The 18440-nt window shown below is 37.1% G+C and overlaps 1 protein-coding gene across 1 annotated transcript in view; it reads right to left on the bottom strand.

The window, feature by feature from the left end:
* Positions 1 to 18440, bottom strand: part of LOC136026522 (annexin A7-like) — a 216870-nt gene that overhangs the window by 102461 nt on the left and 95969 nt on the right. The gene's annotated exons all lie outside the window — the stretch shown is intronic.

Genomic DNA, 18440 nt, shown 5'->3' with positions numbered 1-18440 from the left:
TTAAAAGTTCCCTACGTTCTGTAGAATGACCTAAATTTTCTCTGACAAAGCAGTCAGGTTTTGGCTGGATTTACAGCTGACCCCTCTTAAAAATCCGCACTGTTACGCCTATAGGGTGTATCTGACATTTTCGCACCTTTGAAGTAAATGTCGAAAACTGCTTGGTAAGTTCTTGTTAGTGGCTGAGCAATATAGATTAAGACTGTGAAATTGTGATTGAAAATAAATTGCCCCATTGATCCTCCAATTCAGAACAGCTTAGCCAACGGTTTATTGTATTTACCTCAAAAGTAAAAATTTTAGATACGACCTTAATACGTGACGACGATGACAATATAAGGGAGTCGCTAGATCTTGGGCACCCACGTAGAATGTTTTATTTTTTTCAAGCAGAAGGTTTTGCCCTAGCCTAGTATTTACAACAGATTTTTTTGCGAAAGCATTCATAATTCAATGGTGACTTGTAATATTAAGCAAGATCTTTTTCAATCAGGAATTAAATTTAATATCTGATAGTGATGGTTGGGGTATTTTTCCTGTTAAACTCTAGGGACACTCTGATTAAGGGGTTTAATCAGTTTATTTGAGTATTGAACTTCCCAATGTTAATAACTAGAAGTTTTCCCCTGATCTAGGCATGAAGTTGGATATGAAGAATTCCTTAAAACCCCGTTCTCATATATGCCTGGCTAGACATCCATTATTGTGGACCAATAAGACATATAAAAGAGAAACAAAACATCATTGGCTGACAAAAATTATGCCTAGACATTGATTTTCTAGCTAAGTACTCATGGGATGATGGGACGACTTTAGGAAAATGTGTCCTATTTTGAAAATTTTGATTCTTTTTTCTGCAGTTGACTTGAAGCTTATATTATTTAGATTTTTACAGCTCATTTTCGTTGTAAAATCTAATTAGAGTTTAATTTTTATCATTTCAATTCTTGGATTACTGCCCCCCCCCCCCTCCTGCAGCTATAGCTGAAGGACAAGTAATCTACAGAAAAGCTAACCTTGAAAAGTAGCAGTTTAATTTTGTACCATTCCAATTCTTGGATTACTGATTACTAAAATTTTGTTCAAAGGCTATTGCTCAACTTTTACAAAATATTTAAATATCCGTCCATGCGTCACTCCTAGGGCAGAACTAAGGTAGATAGTCATAGAACTAAGATAGTGATTGAAGCTATAGTTTTCCAAGTGTCTGGTTAAATGGCACGGGTAAACAGCGGGAGTAAGTATGACTCTTTTAATTGACCAATTCTTGTTTGTTAGCTTTTAAAAAGGCAAGCCCGCCTAGAGTCTCATGCAGTTGGACAAATCATTTAAAATTGCAAGGGACCGTTAGATTGCCTGGAATGATAGGGAAACAAGGTACGCTTACCTATGGTCTTAAGGCAGGTTGGTCAACAGTTCAGAATTGGCACATGACCGTTAATTTGCATGGAATGACAGGCAAACAAGCGTCCAAAGCTAAATTGATTAGGATCACTTGGCTTTGCTTCCTCTTCGGCTTTTTTGGACAACCGAGTGATGAGGAAAAGGGCTGCCGAATGAAGTTCATTCTGAGCCAAAATATCATTACGAGTCTTTAATTCATGTATATTTGTTTTAACATCTTCAAGCCTACCTTCAAACAAAAGAAAAAGGGAATTATTTGAATTCTGCTACCCCTATTGTTAATTTAATTTCATCATTGACTTTCTCCAAGCAAATGCATGCGAAAATGTAGGTCATTATTCAATATTAAAATTACTTTTTTGAAATGTCCTGGTTAGTTTGTGCTATGTTTAATATGTTATATCTTTCCATTCCATCGCCTCAATGTAACTGGCCAGATTATAAATAGTAATTTTGCAGCATATTAAAAAGGAATATATTCCTTTTCCCTAGCACCTTGTGGATAGGTAAAAAAATTTCACTTGTATACTTTCTCAGGTAACCATTTAAAGGAGTTAATCTATTGAAAATATTTCCTGAAAAAGACTTTGCAAATTTTGTTTCTGGTCAGACGTATGAACCGACATTCACCCAATGATGTTGCTTGGTCACTTTTAATTAAGTAAACTGAGAGCTTAGCCTGTGTTTTTTTCTTGCGAATTTGATGTTTTTACCTCGTTCCGTTATCATCTCCATTAGAATTTAGAGTTTGCCCCTGATATAAACTAAAAAGGGAAGTGGCAAAAGAGTGGGGGCAGGGAAGGTATAGCTGTCCCCTCCCTAGAAAAACCTAAGCCAGCGTGATAGCTTAGTAATATTGAAATGAGCAAGTTGTTCCTGACAAAAAGATATTTTGTTAGACCGTTAACACAGATGTCCCTGAGGAAGCTGGATTCGTGGTCTCTTAATTTAAAGAAAGATTTCGTTTCTGAATAATGTTGGATCAGCTGCTATCTATTCATATGAACACAGAAAAGGCCGCACATTATTTCATTAATCAGTTACCATACTACGAATCTATGAAAATGTTATTCGCCACGATGATGTTAAAACGATAAGAACCTGTCCCGAAAAACTATTTAGCTTGATCTGTAAGAATAATAACAATGATAATAACCACACTTGTTAGATGCTTTTCCTGTGTTGTTGCTGAAACTGGACTTGGTATTCTAGAAACTTCAGGCAATATTCTCAAATTCAAATTTTGAATCTTTATTTTTTTGCATAGGATTTTAGTTCTTTCTTCATAATTAAATAATTTCAACTTTGTCATTTAAATATTGCAATCTAGGTCGTGCGAGTCAGTTGATTTTGAATTAAAATCAAGTAGTTGTGGGCATCAAGCCATGGCTAATTGTAAAAAAAAGCCAAGACAGCTAGTCCGATTGAGTGAGAGGCAAATCTGGCATAAGCCCTTATTAGAATTGTATAAAAATGATATCAAATTATTTGTTAATTGATAAGTCTATCTCTCATCCGTCCATGCATCATTCCTGGGGTAGAACTAAGGTAGATAGTCATAGAACTAAGATAGTCGCAGAAACTATAGTTTTCCAAGTGTTTGGTTAAATGACACGGGTAAACGGTGGCAGCAGCAAGTATGACTCTTATTGGACCAATGCTTGTTGTTAGCTTTTAGAAAGGTACACCTGCCTAGAGTCTCGGGTATGTTGACCAAGAATGAGCCTAAGATGTGCCTAAGGAGCTCTTGAATTTACTAGTTGTTTAAATTTCTTGTTGTTTAAGTTTGACTTCTTAAATGAGCTAATTATTCTTCATTTTTAGTTTTGCTGTTCCATTTTAATTTTTGTTGTAAAACTTAATTTTTAATATCGTTTTACCAAAGGATCTAGAGCATGTCCTTTGGGTCACGTCATGTGCTTTCATAAACACACAAAGTGAACCACTGCTTGCCTCAGTTGCTTGCCAGCATTCATTCCGTTCAGAGCTAGTGCGCGTTGGTGGATGCTATTGCTTATTTAGGATATTTGTTCTGTTTGAATTGTTTGAACACTTGCCAGTAAGTCTCTGTTTAATGGATTTTTGATTTGGTTATTAGCCAATCTAGGGGAGATTATTGAATAATTTTATGATGTCTCTCACGAAGTCGTACTTTGATCAGAAACACACTGAGCTTATGACGAAGATTCTTATCCTGGAAAAGGGGATTGAGGCTTTGCGAAATGAGAATTTGGAACTCAAAGAAGAAAATACGGTTCTCAAAACCGAAGTAGTAAATCTAAAAAAGTCTTGTCTTCAAGTTGAACTTGTTTCAAAAAGACAGAATATTCTACTTCACGGTATACCAGCTGTTCAAGGTGGTAACTCAGAAAATGCTACTCCTGAGTTTCTCTCTGAATTAGGAGTCAGTAACGCAAATTCAATGCCCTTCGTCAAGTGCTATCGTTTGAATGGAAATAAACCACCAGGCTCTAATACTAGGGCAACGTCTAGGACTACACTAAAAGCCGGGCCAGTTTTCGTGACTTTGGCTAATTTAGCAGATAAAGACGCTATTATGAAAAATTGTGGTAGGCTGAAGGGATCTGGAAAAAGTATCACTTCCGATCTCCCGCGTGAATTGGCACGTCGTAGAAAAGAACTGCTATCTTTCGGCTATAATCTGCGTACGTCATCTGACACTTCAACTAGAGTTGCTGAAACCCAAGTAATAACGAAAGGGATTAGTGTATGGATTGAAGCGAAAAAGTCTTCAAAGAGTAAGACTTGGTTGCGAATAGAGGACTCATGTTTTGATCCCTTTAAACTATCTAGTAATGCGACGTCTGTGGTTCCCTCCCCCGCTGTGATAGTCGGAGGTGATGAGTAATATGTGTGATTTGTTCATTTTTTTTTAGTGATTTGTTTGATGTTTGTTAGTTGTTGTTGTTTTGGTTTTTTTTCGTAAGTTTTTTTGATATATAAATTTTTCTCCTGGATTGGGAGATTTAGTCATGTTTTTGTTGTTTTTCATTTTGTATACAAGTTTTTTTCTTATTCAAGTTTTCTGTTTTTGGCCTTTATTTTTTCTGTTTCAGTTTCTTTTTTCACAAAAAAATGAGTTCATCGTTCTGTTTGCCTAGTTGCTGTCCACATGTCATTGTTATGAAGATGCCAAGCTGGGTGGTGGGTGGCGCATGATGGATCATAGTTTGTATTTTTTTTTTTAATTTGTCTGACTCTAGTTTGGGTGACATCTCCTCCTTGGGTGAGCGACTATCTCATCTTCAAAATAACCCAATTGATGTTCTTAGTTTGATAAATAATTCAGTAGGTCAGTCTAACAAATCACCATCAAATCCCCATTTTTCAGTTAGTAGTAAATACGTATCTGATTTAGATCGAGTATCCAAACGAGATGGTAGATTCTCTGTACTTCAGCTTAATGTTCAGGGTCTTTGCTCTTCGTTTGATGAGTTGAAAAAAATAGTGTGTAGTGGCCACCCTGACTTCATTGGTCTTTGTGAGACTTCCCTTGATTCAAAAAACCAATCTCTATTGCATCTCCCTGGGTACAAGATGGAATATTTGAATCGAAGTAGGATGGCTAAAGGTGGCCTTGCTGTTTATGTTTCGGAATGTCTTCCGTACTCTGTTAGACATGACCTGTCAAGAAATGAAGAAGAAATTTTTGAATCCATATTTATTGAGATTAAAACCCAAGCTAAAGCTTTGATTTGATATACCGGTCTCCTAGTGGGTCTGTTCCCTCTTTCCTTCAGATTCTTGATGAGGTCTTGGAAATAATCCAACTTCATTCATGTGAACTTGTAATTATGGGTGACTTCAACCTTAATTTGTGTGACCGGAGGTCATCCTCGTCCTTGGATTTTCTTTCGACAATGCTCGTTTGTGGAACACTACCTTCTGCATGCATTCCAACTCGCATAACTAACACTACCGCTTCTTTGCTTGATAATATTTTTTCATCTCTGACGTTGGTGCGAAATTCTATATTGATGAGTGATATCTCAGACCATTTTCCTGTTTTTTCCATGTATGATTTTTCCGATTCGTTGCCAAGGAGGAGCCAAGAAGCTGGTTTTTCCTCTTTAAAATTTAATGATCAGGGCTTGCATATTCTTAGGTCACGGTTGGCAGGTCGTTCGTGGAGTATTTCTAAAAATGGATCTGACATAGATTCTTTGTTTAATTCGTTTTATGATTCTTTGAAAGAAGTTATCTTTGATACATGTAATGCACCCCAGTCGAATCCAGCATCGAAAAGAACAACCCCTTTGATTCCTTGGATGACCTCTGGACTTCTTAAAAGTTGGAGGAAGAAAAATTATCTTTGGAAGGCTTACAGGTGCTCTAAGCCATTTTCGCGTGATTCTCGGCTTCAACTTTTCAAAGCTTATAGAAGAGTTTACAATTCGCTTTGCCGAAGGGCTAAATCGTTATTTTATCATAGAAAATTCTCTGCGTGCGGTAAAGACATTAGGAAGACATGGCAAGTAATCAATTCTGTTATCAGGCCATCTTTTCTGCCTCCTTCTGTCCCTTCAAGTGTCGTGATTGACGGGAAAAATGTAGAGGGTGAGCTAAAAGTTCAAGATGCGTTTACTTCCTATTTTGCTAATATCGGCAAAACTACAGCCTCTTCTGTAAGTCCTTCTTCTTCTCTACCTGATTTTAGGTCTTATCTAGGACCACCTTGTCCTAAATCAATGGCATTGGAACCTGTCTCTGAAGCTGAAATAGCCAGAATTGTCAATTGTTTGAGGGGTTCTTCATCCTCTGGCCCAGACCGTATTCCGACTAAGGTTGTCAAGTTCATTCTTCCTGTCATTGTGTGTGCCCTCACGAGACTTGTCAATCTTTCTTTTGAAAATGGTGTCTTCCCAAGTGCTCTAAAGCGTGCTCGTGTTATCATCCTTTTTAAAGGTGGATCAAGGAATGATCCTGCAAATTATCGTCCCATATCTCTTTTATCAGTGTTTAGTAAAATTTTTGAAAAAGCTATGCTTTCTCGACTTCTTGATTTTCTTAATTCTAAACTCTTTTTTCATGATTTTCAGTTTGGTTTTAGGGCCAAAAATTCAACTGAGCATGCATGTGCAACTCTCTTGAATTATTTAAATTCAGCTCTTGACTCTGGTTTGATACCTGCTGCTCTTTTTCTTGGTGTTCGAAAAGCGTTTGACTCATTAACACACAAGATTCTTCTTCTGAAAATGTCCCATATTGGAATAAGAGGGAATGCTTATTCATGGTTTCTATCATATTTATCTGGTCGAGTCATCTCGGTTCATCCGGACTTTTCTAATCCTTCTGGAATAGAGTTTGGTGTTCCACAAGGATCTGTCATTGGGCCGATACTCTTTGATATTACAATGCAAAGTAGTTTAAATAAATACAAGCAAAGATGGCCGTGATGAAATTGTCTACACATGAGATAAGAAATCTTTTTGGTATTGAGCTCATTTTTTTCATATTGCAAAGTGGATGTCTATTAATGCTATTAAGCTATACTGTGATATTGCAAAATATAATACCACCAGTAAACTGGATAGTTCCGCCTTGTTACTGTCTAATTTATTTGCAAATGATCGGCAGTTGTATCTTATTGCGCTGTAATTGGTTTAATAATTACGAGACTTTGTATCTATATCTATATATATAAAAATAAGTTGTCTGTGTGTGGATCTGTGGATGGATCAGGTGACGTCATGTTTGTTCGCATATGACGTCTGAATTATTTCACACTAATACAAAAGAAGAAAAAAACTAAAAAAGGTAAAAACTACAAAAAAAACTAAAAAGAAAAAAAAACTAAAAAAGCTAAAAAACTAAAAAAAACTAAAAAAAGGTAAAAATCTAATAACTAAAAAAAAACTGAAAAAAATAAAAAAAAGGCAAAAACTACAAAAAAAATAAAAACTAATAAAAAAAACTAAAAAAGCTAAAAAACTAAAAAAACTAAAAAAAACTAAAAAAAGGTAAAAAACTAAAAAAAACTAAAAACCAAAAAAGAAAAAAAACTAAAAAAAAAGGAAAAAACTGAAAAATAAAAGAGAAAAAGAAAACTAAAAAATATGAATAAATATATATAAAAATAAGTTGTTTGTGGGTTATGTCTGTCTGTCTGTCTGTCGAGTGACGTCGTGTTTGTCCGCATATGACGTCTGAATTATTTCACACTAATACAAAAGAAGAAAAAAAACTAAAAAAGGTAAAAACTACAAAAAAACTAAAAAGAAAAAAAACTAAAAAAGCTAAAAAACTAAAAAAAAACTGAAAAAAGGTAAAAAACTAAAAATTAAAAAAAACTGAAAAAACTAAAAAAAGGCAAAAACTAAAAAAAAACTAAAAACTAATAAAAAAACTAAAAAAGCTAAAAAACTAAAAAAACTAAAAAAACTAAAAAAAGGTAAAAAACAAAAAAAAACTAAAAACTAAAAAAGAAAAAACTAAAAAAAAGGAAAAAACTGAAAAATAAGAGAAAAAGAAAACTAAAAAAATATTAATAAATATAAAAAATATAAATATAAATATAATATAAATTAGCAATCAACAAAGCACCGAGACACAAATGACGACCGGGACACAGGGAGTATAAATGACGACCAGGACATAAGTAAAAAAAAAACTAAAAAAACTAAAAAAATGGTAAAAACTACAAAAAAACTAAAAACTAATAAAAAAACTAAAAAAATCTAAAAATCTAAATAAACTAAAAAAGAAAAAAAAGAAAAAAGGAAAAAAATAAAGGAGAAAAACAAAACTAAAAAACGAATGTATATACAGACCGGGGACACAGGGAATATAAATGACGACCGGGACACAGGGACACAACTACAATGGGGACGCCGGGGGGCACAGGGGGATATAAATGACGACCGGGACACCGGGACACAAGGAATATAAATGACGCCCGGGACACTCAAAGAGAAATCACAGACTGGAACACCGGGACACAAATGACGACCGGGACACAGAGAATATAAATGACGACCGGGACACAGGGACATAACTACAAAGGGGACGCCGGGGTGCACAGGGGGATATATAAATGACGATGGCGACTCAGGGAATGGTCGATTAGCAATCACCATCAACAAAGCTCAAGGGCAATCATTAGAATCATGAGGTATAGATCTGAATACGGATTGTTTTCCCATGGACCATTATATGTTGCATGTTCAAGAGTCGGTAAACCTGACAATCTATTTATATGCACAGACAATGGGACAGCAAAGAATGTTGTATATTCGCAAGTTTTACGTAGTTAAAAACATATATATATATATATATATATATATATATATATATATATATATATATATATATATCTATATTCACAGGTGGGACATAGGGACACAACTACAATGGCGCGTAACTAAAATGGCGCGTAACGACTTACGCGCGCGGGGGGGCTTGGGGGGCGCGCGAAGCGCCCCCACCAACTAGGTGTTGGGGTGGCGCGAAGCGCCACCCCAACAGCTAGTATATTTATATATGTTATAAATAATCTCCTGTACTCAATACTTGTTATTCTTTTTCTTCTTTGTAAAGCATCCATAATCCAAAATTATCATGTTCTTTATTCAGTGTTTATAGGAATTTTCGCCAGCATTAATTTGTTAATGGTATTTTATTGTTCCTTCATTTTCATAATGTTGGGTATCCAGCCTGGAAATGTAAGTCCTGTTTGAATAATAAATCATTTTATTGATCACAAATACCTAGAAAATCCAATTGTAGTAAACACTAAGAAGTCATAAGACTCAGGAACATCTACAGGCTTTAAGAGGAAACTTTCTTCAAGACAAAATACAAGAAGGGGAAAAAGTCGACGGTCAACATTTTATAAAATCTCCAAGCAATGAAATAGCTAAAAATAAATCCACATTGACCTCTCCAGTCTGAATACGTAAGTCCTGTTTGAATAATAAATTATTTTATTATGAGATTTCTATCTATCTATATATACATAGATAAGTTGTATGTATGTTTGAGGACAGAAGTCATTATAAGGATTGAGTATTATTACTTCATGTATGTATTTTGTATGTTTTTATCTGACATCATTATAAGTATATAAGGCTTTGTATATGGCGTCATTAGAAGTATATAAGGGTTGCGATTAAAAGATAATATTTAGTATAAATCCTACAATGACAGAAGAAACAGTCGAGGAATTAAATCGTGCGAGAAAATTTAGCATAAATCCTACAATGGAAGAAGAAACAGCCAAGGAAGCTGCTCAAAGAGTTAATGCCAAAAGGCTTGCGGCTGAAAGAGAAAGTAACAAAAGAAAGCGTGCCAAGGAATCACAAGAACAACGTGAAAACAGGCTTGCGTCTCAAAGAGAAATTACCAACAAAAATTGGGCAGAGAATTCACAAGAACAATGTAAAAACAGGCTTGCGAATCGAAGAGAAATTACCAAAAAACTTGTGCCGAGGAATCACAAGAGCGACGTGAAAACAGGCTTATGGCTCAAAGAGATAATGCCAAAGGAGAGCGTGTCGAGGAATTAAAAGAGCAATCGTGAAAACAGGCTTGCGGCTCAAAGAGAAATTACCGAAAAAATCATGCCGAGGTATCACAAGAACAACGTGAAAAGAGCCCTGTGCAACAAAAAGCCCTGAACCCACCGGATACAACGTTAACTGCTTTCTTTCCGTTATGTCAAAATGATTCTTTTGCAAAAAACTGCTGTATACTGAAGTACCTTCGTATTACACGTGGAATGCTAAAAAAGATCATTCGAATGTTGAAAACAGGGTAAGTCCATCTTCAAAGATACCACGATAGGAAAACTCTACACCATTTACCCCAATCAATATGAATGCTTCTTTCTCCGCCTGCTTTTGGTGAATGTACCCGGTCCGACGTCCTTTGTGTATTTGAGAACTGTAAACGGTTTTACACATGACACTTACCGTAGTGCATGTCAAGCTCTGAATGTTTTGGAGAATGATCATCACTGGGATAACTGCATCAATGACACGTGCGAAACGTCAACTCCAAGTTAAATTCGTGCATTGTTTGGAATCATACTAACTTCGTTCTATCCTTCAGCTCCTAGAGAGTTATTGGATAAATAAAAATCGAAAATGGCCGAGGATATACTCCATCAAAAACGTTTAGGGACGTTAGATATGACCTTTGATTTTACATCAGAAATTTATAACTACACTTTAGTTATTATTGAAGATTTGTGCGTATGAATGGCAAACAAACCTCTTCAGGGTTCGGGAATGCCTTCACCTAATCGTGACGCTGCTGTTTTGACATGTATAGAATTGGATCGTGAAGAAAGTTATAACACGAGCGATCTATTTCGTATGTATAAAATAATATTTCTAAGTTAATGTCTGAGCAAAAAGACATTTATGATAAGATAATGTTATTTGTAGATAACAACTTTGGAGAAATCTTCTTTTTGGATGCACCAGGAGGTACTGGTAAAACGTTTGTGATAAAATTGATTCTGGCATCATTTCCATCGAAAAATGACATAGTGTTGGCAATTACGTCGTCCGGAATAGCTGCAACAATGCTGCCAGGTGGAAGAACTTCTCATTCCGCTTTGAAATTGCCTCTGAATTTGTATTCTACAGAAACCCCCACGTGCAAAATTTCCAAATCATCTGGGATGGGTAAAGTATTGCAGCAATGCAAACTTATTATTTGGGAGGAGTGCACAATGGCACACAAAAAAATCGCTCGAGGCTCTGGAGCAATCATTACGAGATTTGCGAGGAAATTCGAAACTCTTTGGCAGCACATTAATATTGCTTGCGGGAGATTTCAGGCAAACATTACCTGTAATACCTAGAAATGCGGACGAAATGAATGCTTGCCAGAAAATTCTAATTTATGGGCACACGTAAAGACATTAAAATTAACTATAAATATACAAGTATAATATTTTCAGATCAATTGCTGGAAATTGGAAACGGAAAACTCCCAGTAGACTCAATTTCAGGACGTATACAACTGCCTTTCAATTTAAAAGATTGCAATTCCCAATTCGATTAGTATTTGCAATCACCATCAACAAAGTTCAGGGGCAATCATTAGAAAAATGTGTTATAGCTCTTAATACAGATTGCTTTTCCCATGGACAATTGTGTGTTGCATATTCGAGGGTCGGTAGACCTAATAATCTATTTATATGCACAAACAATGGGACATCGAAGAATTTTGTATATTTGCAAGTTTTACGTAGTTAATTTAGAGTGTATATGTATATCTATTTATCTATCTATTTATATGAAAATAAGCTGTATGTATGCATGTTATTTCGTTTGTAAAAAGAGGGTTTGCATATGACGTCATTACAATTATATAAGGCTTTGTATATGCACAGACAATGGGACAGTGAAGAATGTATATTCGCAAGTTTTACGTATTTAAAAACATATATATATACTAGCTGTTGATGTGGCACTTCGAGCCACACCAACACCTAGTTGGTGGAGGTGCTTCGCGCCACTCCCAAAGTCCCCCCCCCCGCACGTCAGTCGTTACGTGCCATTGTAGTTGTGTCCCTGTGTCCCACCTGTGAATATAGATAGGCTAGCTGTTGGTTTGGCGCTTCGCGCCCCCCAAGCCCCCCCCCCGCGTGCGTAAGTCGTTACGCACCATATTAGTTACGCGCCATTGTAGTTGTGTCCCTATGTCCCACGTGTGAATATAAATAGATATACCCCAACACCTAGCAAGTGGGGGCCCTTTGCGCCCCCCAGGCCCCCCAGCGCACGTAAGCTGTTACGTGCCATTGTAGTTGTGTCCCTGTGTCCTACCTGTGAATGTAGATATATCTATCTATCTATCTATCTATCTATCTATCTATCTATCTATCTATCTTCTATATATATAAAAATAAGTTGTCTGTCTGTCTGTCTGTCTGTGGATCAGAGGACGTCATGTTTCTGTGTCGGATGACGTCATGAAGTTAGTTGTCGTCATTTTTGCTATGACGGTGACGTCATTAATGGTATTTAAGACATGCGTTCACGGAAAAATGTTTAATTGTAAAATGACTGAAGAACCTACAATGGCAACAGCCAAGGAAGCTGCTCAAAGAGTCTATGCCAAAAAACTTGCTGCTGATAGAGAAAGTAAGAAAAGAAAGCGTGGATATAACCGGGAATATAAATGACGACCGGGACACAGGGACACAACTACAACGGGGACGCCGGGGGCACAGGCGGGATATATAATTGACGACTGAGACATAGGGATTGTTTGAATAGAAATTACAGACCGGGACACCGGGACACAAATGAGGACCGGGACACTGGGACACAGGGAATATAAATGACGACCTGGACACTCAAAGAGAAATTACAAACTGGGAGACCAGGACACAAATGACGACCGGGACACAGGGAATATAAATGCTGTTTATATGCACAGACAATGGGACAGCGAAGAATGTTGTATATTCGCATATTTTACGTAGTTAAAAATATATATTTATATCTCTCTCTATTCACAGGTGGGACACAGGGACACAGCTACAATGGCGCGTAACTAATGTGGCGCGTAACGACTTACGCGCGCGGGGGGGCTTGGGGGGGCGCGAAGCGCCTCCCCAACAGCTAGTATATCTATATATATAAAGATAAGTTGTTTGTGTGTTATGTCTGTCTGTCTGTCTGTCGAGTGACGTCATGTCATCATGTCGTCATGTTGTCATGAAGTTAGTTGTCGTCATGTTTGTTATGACGATGACGTCATTAAAATTATTTAAGAAAATCGTTCAAAGATAAATTTTTAATTGTAAGAAGATCGTGGACGGAAAAATATTTAATCGTAAAATGACTGAAGAACCTACAAGGGCAACAGACACACAACTTTCGAGTTACGTCATGTCATCATGTCGTCATGTCGCAATGATATTAGTTGTCGTCATGTTCGTTATGACGATGAGGTCATTAAAAGTATTTAAGAAGAATCACAAGAACAGCAAGAAAACAGGCTTGCGGCTGATAGAGAAAGTAAGAAAAGAAAGCGTGACAAGGAACCACAACAACAGCGTGAAAATAGGCTTGCGGCTGAGAGAGAAAATAAGAAAAGAAAGCGTACAGAGGAATCACAAGAACAGCAAGAAAACTGGCTTGTGGCTGATAGAGAAGGTAAAAACAGAAAGCGTACCGAGGAATCACAAGATCAACGTGAAAACAGGCTTGCGGCTTCAAGAGATAATGCCAGATTAGGAATGTTCAATTTCCGTCAACGAAGGCGTGTCGAGGAACTACCAGAGCAACACGAAACCAGACTTGCTTCTAAAAGAGAAAGTGAAAAAAGAAGGCGTGCCGAAGAATCACAAGAGCAACGTGAAAACAGGCTTGCGGCTTCAAAAGATAATGCCAAAAGAAAGCGTGCCAAGGAATCAGAGCAACCTGAAAATTACCGCCTGGCATTCAGGTACAGCCCAGTCGATGATTATAGCTTGAGTAGATGTGTTCAAATCGGGACTATGTCTAAAATTTGTCCCTATTGCAAGGCCTTGAAATTCAATGGTGAAACAATGGGAATGTGTTGTGCCTCAGGAAAAGTTAAACTTCCTCTATTGGCTGCACCACCAGAGCCATTGAAGACTTTCCTTACTGGAACTACGTCAGAATCTAAGCGTTTTTTGTCACAAATCAGAAAATATAACTCATGTTTCCAAATGACGTCGTTTGGAGCCCAAATCGAAAATCCAGATCAATTTATGTCTACTTTCAAAGTAAAAGGGCAAATTTATCATAGAGCAGGGTCCCTTCTACCATTCTCAGGCGAGAATCATAAATTTTTACAATTGTACTTCATCAGTGATAGAAATTCTGAATTGAATGCACGTTGCGAAATTTCTCCCAAAGTTGAAAGGACAATCGTTTCCCAATTGCAACATCTTTTCCACGAAAATAATAATTTAGTGCGTCTGTTAAAACAGCCATCGATTTGATGCCTACTGATGCGCATAAAATTGTTATTTCCGCTGACTAAACGCCTCCTGGCCAACATGTGCGTAGATACAAAGCTCCAACTATCGACGAAGTGGCAGTCGTTATGGTCGGTGATCAGTTTTTACCTAGAGATATTATTCTTCATAAGCGAAACGCTCAGTTGGTAAAAATTGCTTAAACTCTGAATGGCGACCGGGACACCGAGTAAGTGGGAATATAAATGACGAGCGGGACACTCAAAGAGAAATTACAAACTGGGTTACCGGGACACAAATGACAACCGGGACACAAATGACGACCGAGACACAGGGAATATAAACGACGACCAGGACACAAGGACACAACTACAACGGGGATGCCAGGGGCACAGGGGGATATATAAATGACTGCGGGGACACAGGGAATGTTCGATTAGCAATCACCATCAACAAAGCTCAAGGGCAATTGTTAGAAAAATGCGGTATAGATCTGAATACGGATTGTTTTCCCATGGACAATTATTATGTTGCATGTTCAAGAGTTGGTAAACCTGACAATCAATTTATATGGACCGACAATGGGACAGCAAAGAATGTTGTATATACGCAAGTTTTACATAGTTGATATATATATATATATATATATATATATATATATATATATATATATATATATATATATATATATATATATATATATATATATATATATATATATATATATATATATACACTAGCTGTTGGGGTGGCGCTTCGCGCCACCCCAACACCTAGTTGGTGGGGCGCATCGCGCCCCCCAAGCCCCCCCGCGCGCGTAAGTCGTTACGCGCCATATTAGTTACGCGCCATTGTAGTTGTGTCCTTGTGTCCCACCTGTGAATATCGATAGATTTATATATGTGTTTCAAACTACGTAAAAATTGCGAATATACAACATTCTTGGCTTTCCCATTGTCTGTGCATATACAAAGCCGTATGTACTAATAATGACGTCATATGCAAACGCTCTTTTTACAAACAAACAAACATGCATACACACAACTCGTTTTTATATAGATAGATAGATAGATAGATACAGTACAAATTAACTGCGTAGAACTTGCGAATATACAACATTCTTCGCTGTCCAATTGTCGCTGCATATAAATAGATTGTCAGGTTTACCGACCCTCGAACATGCAACGTACAATTGTCCATGGGAAAAACAATCAGTATTAAGATCTATACCACATTTTTCTAATGATTGACCTTGAGCTTTGTTAATGGTGATTGCAAATGCTAATCGAATTGGGAATTGCAATCTTTTAAATTGAAAATGCAGATCCGTTGGAATCATGGGAATGCGAGGAATAAGAATAGCCTCACCCTCAAAAGCCCTGTCAAGATTGTGGCCTCTATTAGGTTTTCCATTGTTTTTTTACGGCAAGTTGCGTGCCATTGCAAAGCTTTGGTGGGTTGATATTTCTTAAAAGTATTATTGGTACGCCTATTTTTAGTTGTAGCACGTGTGGTGGAAACCCTGAAAGATCTATGGAATTTAAAAATTCAGATGGATAATTAACCGCTTCATTTGGTTCCAAAACTGTGTCGACTGACTTTTAAAGGACTGCCTGGTCTCGAATCTTGGTCAAAACAATATTGTTGATTTCGTGGACGTCTATATTTTTGGGTGCGAGAGTCGCTCTTTCACTTAGCCATTTATTATTTTTATAATTTTTTAGAATATTCGGAAATACTTTTTCAATCAATTCATTTGTGGACGTCACTAAATTACAGAAATCAGCAGGTAATTGTATACGTCCTGAAATTTAGTCTACTGGGAGCTTTCCGTTTCCAATTGCCAGCAATTGATCTAAAAATGTTTGACCAGAGTCATCGTTTTGCAATCGGACACGCATATTTGTAGTTAATTTTAATATTTTTAAGTGTGCCCATAAATTAGAATTTTTCAGGAAAGCATTCATTTCGTCTGCAGGAGTTGATCTAGGTATTATAGGTAATGTTTGCCTGAAATCTCCCGCAAGCAATATTAATGTGCTGCCAAAGGGTTTCGACTTCCCTCTCAAATCTTTCAAGCATTGATCCAGAGCCTCGAGCGATTTTTTGTGTGCCATTGTGCACTCATCCCAAATAATAAGTTTGCATTGCTGCAATACTTTACCCATCCCAGATGATTTGGAAATATTGCACGTGGGAGTGTCTGTAGAATGCAAATTCAGAGGCAATTTCAAAGCGGAATGAGCAGTTCTTCCACCAGGCAGCAATGTTGCGGCTATTCCGGACGACGCAATTGCCAACGCTATATCATTTTTTGATCGAATTGATGCCAGAATCAGTTTTATCACAAACGTTTTACCAGTACCAGTACAGACGCACTAAATTATTGTTTTCGTGGAAAAGATATTGCAATTGGGAAACGATTGTCCTTTCAACGTCGGGAGAAATTTCGCAACGTGCATTCAATTCAGAATTTTTATCACTGATGAAGAACATTTGTAAAAATGTATGATACTCGCCTGAGAATGGTAGAAGGGACCCTGCTCTATGATAAATTTGCCCTTTTACTTTGAAAGTAGGCATAAATTGATCTGGATTTTCGATTTGGGCACCAAACGACGTCATTTGGAAACATGAGTTATATTTTCTGATTTTTGATAAAAAAAAACGCTTAGATCCTGACGTAGTTCCAGTAAGCAAAGTCTTCAATGGCTCTGGGGGTGCAGCCAGTTGAGGAAGTTTAACTTTTCTGAGGCGCACCACATTCCCATTGTTTCATCATTAAATTTCAAGGCCTTGCAGTAAGGACAAATTTTAGACATAGTCCCGATTTGAACACATCTGCTATAATCATCGACACTTTTTTTTTCCTCGGCACGCTTTTTATTTGGCATTATCTCTTGAAGCCGCAAGCCTGTGTTCACGTTGCTCTTGTGATTCCTCGGCACGCCTTCTTTTTTAACTTTCTTTTTCGCCTTCATTGACGGAAATTGCACATTCCTAATAGATATTATCTCTTGAAGCCGTAAGCCTGTTTTCACGTTGCTCTTGTGATTCCTCGGCACGCTTTCTGTTCTTACTTTCTCTATCAGCCGCAAGCCGGTTTTCTTGCTGTTCTTGTGATTCTTCGGCACGCTGATTCTTCGGAACGCTTTTCTTTTCTTACTTTCTCAATCAGCAGCAATTTTTTTGGCATAGACTCTTTGAGCAGCTTCCTCGGCTGTTGCCATTGTAGGTTCTAAGTCATTTTACAATTAAACATTTTTCCGTCCAAGATCTTCTTACAATTATAAATTTGTCTTTGAAGGATTTTCTTAAATACCTTTAATGACTTTAACGTCATAACAAACATGACGAAAACTAGCTTCATGACGACATGACGACATGATGACATGACGTCACTCGACAGACATAACCCACATACAACTTATTTTTATATATATACTAGCTTTTTTATATATATACTAGCAACACCTAGTTGGTTGAGGCGCTTCGCGCCCCCACCAAGCCCCCCCGCACGCGTAAGTCGTTACGCACCATATTAGTTACGCGCCATTGTAGTTGTGTCCCTGTGTACCACCTATGAATATAGATAGATTTATATATGTGTTTTGAACTAAGTAAAACTTGCGAATATACAACATTCTTGGCTTTCCCATTGTCTGTGCATATACAAAGCCTTATGTACTTATAATGACGTCATATGCAAACGTTCTTTTTACAAACAAACAAACATGAATACACAAAACTCGTTTTTATATAGATAGATAGAAAGATAGATACAATACAAATTAACTGCGTAAAACTTGCAAATATACAACATTCTTCGCTGTCCAATTGTCGCTGCATATAAATAGATTGTCAGGTTTACCGACCCTCGAACATGCAACGTGCAATTGTCCATGGGAAGAACAATCAGTATTAAGATCTATAACACATTTTTCTAATGATTGACCTTGAGCTTTGTTGATTGTGATTGCAAATGCTAATCGAATTGGGAATCGCAATCTTTTAAATTGAAAAGGCAGATCCATTGGAATCATGGGAATGCGAGAAATAAAATCAGCCTCACCCTCAAAAGGCCCTGTCAAGATTGTGGCCTCTATTA

This window comes from Artemia franciscana, chromosome 4 (assembly GCF_032884065.1).
Source record: "Artemia franciscana chromosome 4, ASM3288406v1, whole genome shotgun sequence".
NCBI classification, from domain to species: Eukaryota; Metazoa; Arthropoda; class Branchiopoda; order Anostraca; family Artemiidae; genus Artemia; species Artemia franciscana.
The sequence above is the reverse complement of the archived record's forward strand: the minus strand, read 5'-3'. Positions and strand labels throughout refer to the sequence as shown.